Here is a 2,290-nt window from a genome sequence, read left to right on the forward strand (position 1 = left end):
AGGACTGAACTATGCGTCGAGCGAGGCTCGAACCCAAGATATTACGATCCAAAAGCGAGTGTCACACCACGAATCCACATAGCCACACAGGAAAATAATCAACTCTCAAAATAAATACTAGTGGTATGACACTCGCTTTCGGATCACAAGGTCCTGGGTTCGAGCCTCGCTCGGCGCGTAGTTGAGTCCTTGGAGAAGGCTCTTTACTCACATTCTTTCACTGTACTCAGGTTTAAACTGGTTACCTGGCCAATAACAGCGTTATCTCTGTCCGAAAAAATGGTAATATCGCCTAACAGGCGTCATGTCTTGTCCTACATGTTAAATGTTGCTGTTGACCAGGTCCCCTTGTAAAGCGCTTTGAGCAGGTTTAGTGGATATTGCGCTATATCTAGAAAGCTTAATGCTCAAAGCTCAATACTATACCTTTCAGTATTCAACTGCCGTACTGTGGAAAAACTCGTATACTAAAAATAATTGGCCAGAATCATTTAATATTAGATCGAACGGTCTTTGAAGGAAAAGTTTCTAGCCAAATTTTTAAATGCGAGTTTTTCTACAGTGCGGCAGTTAAGTGGTCAACTATTATCCCCCTCAGCTAAGGACTCTGGCCCGGGTCAGGATAAAACTGAGCAATTTCATTCCAATACAAAGACAGGAAGCACCATTGAAAAGTAAATTAGATATATAGGGATAGAGGACACTGTGACCTTGACCTCCCCGCCCACCATGGGATTAGGAATTGTTTAATATCATCACAAAATATTTACTTGAGCATTTATATAGAGCAATATCCATTTAACGTGCTCAAAGTGCTTTTCAAAGGGCCCCTAGCCAACAGCAACACCTAACATGCAGGACGAGACATGAGACCTGTTAGACGATATTAACATTTATTTTTCTGTAAAGACAACGCTGTTGACGGCCAGGTTTTTTAACTTGATTGCGGTGAGAGAACATGGGTAAAGAGCCTTTTCCAAGGACTCAACTATGTGCCGCTCAGAGCGAGACTCGAACCGATGACCTTCCAATTCGAAGGCGAGTGTCATGCCACGAGCCACATAGCCACAAACACCCGTAATAAAACAAACTTAGATGCATAATTACATAACTGTTTTAAAAACCAGAACAAAAACAAATTGAAGTAAGTTGAAAAACAAGGCGTTTTGGGAATAATTGCAATATTTTAATGTGTAGAAATAAAATGTGAATAAGCGATGCTACAAGGAGACGTACATTCAAAGACATTCTTTACCCACTGGTTTCTTGCTTTCCACAGTTCTTCTATTTCTATGCTGGAATGGGGGAAATGCACAAAAAGTTAAAAATTGTAGAGAGTGAAATTGATAACACAATTTTTTAAACGATATTGAACATTGAAGCGATAGCGAGTGAAATACTGTGCACAGCCTCTAACATGAAATACTGTGCACAACTTTTAACGTGAAATACTGTGCACAACTTTTAACGTGAAATACTGTGCACAACTTTTAACGTGAAATACTGTGCACAACTTTTAACGTGAAATACTGTGCACAACTTTTAACGTGACATTCTGTGCACAACTTTTAACGTGAAAAATTGTGCCCAACCTTTAACATGAAATACTGTGTACGACCTTTAAATTGAACTACTGTACACAACTTTTAACGTGAAATACTGTGCACAGCTTTTAACGTGAAATACTGTGCACAACCTTTAACGTGAAAAGCTGTGCACAACCTTCAACGTGAAATACTGTGCTCAATTTTTTACGTGAAATATTGGTCACAACCTTTAACTGAAAAACTGGAAACTACCATAACATGAAACACTGTGCACAACCTTTAATGTGAACTACTATGCACAACCTTAACGTAAAATACTGTAAACAACATTTAACGTGACATACTGCAAACATTTAAGCTCGGAAGGTCCTGGGTTCAAACCTGGGACCTCACTTTTTCCAATTGTTTTGATTTCAGCTTTTTTAAATAGCTTTTTTATATACCGCAATATCCACTTAACGTGCTCAAAGCGCTTTATTAAGGGTCCTGACCATCAACAACAATAACATATAGAACGAGACATGACGCCTTTTAGGCGATATTACACTTTTTTCCCTAAACAGACAACGCTGTTAAAGGCCAGGTACTCATTTTACACTTAAATACGGTGATGGAATATGAGTAAAGAATTTTTCCAAGGACTCAACTATACGCCGAGCAAGGCTCGAAACCTGAACCTTCCGATCCGAAAGCAAGTGTCATACCACAATACCAGATAGCCGTACATTTTTTTTTACAATTCT

The 2,290-nt window shown here is 39.0% G+C and overlaps 1 protein-coding gene across 1 annotated transcript in view; it reads right to left on the minus strand.

Annotated features, from left to right (window-relative positions):
- Window positions 1–1,164: 1,164 nt before the first annotated feature.
- The window catches only part of LOC144956990 (uncharacterized), a 7,130-nt gene continuing 6,004 nt past the window's right edge, over window positions 1,165–2,290 (minus strand). The window contains exon 5 of the mRNA XM_078887887.1: window positions 1,165–1,295. The gene's annotated coding sequence lies outside the window, so the exon portion shown is untranslated. The remainder of the gene's footprint in view (window positions 1,296–2,290) is intronic.

Source organism: Berghia stephanieae, chromosome 11, assembly GCF_034508935.2.
Source record: "Berghia stephanieae isolate SIO BIC M18660-M18661 chromosome 11, UCSD_Bste_1.3, whole genome shotgun sequence".
NCBI classification, from domain to species: Eukaryota; Metazoa; Mollusca; class Gastropoda; order Nudibranchia; family Aeolidiidae; genus Berghia; species Berghia stephanieae.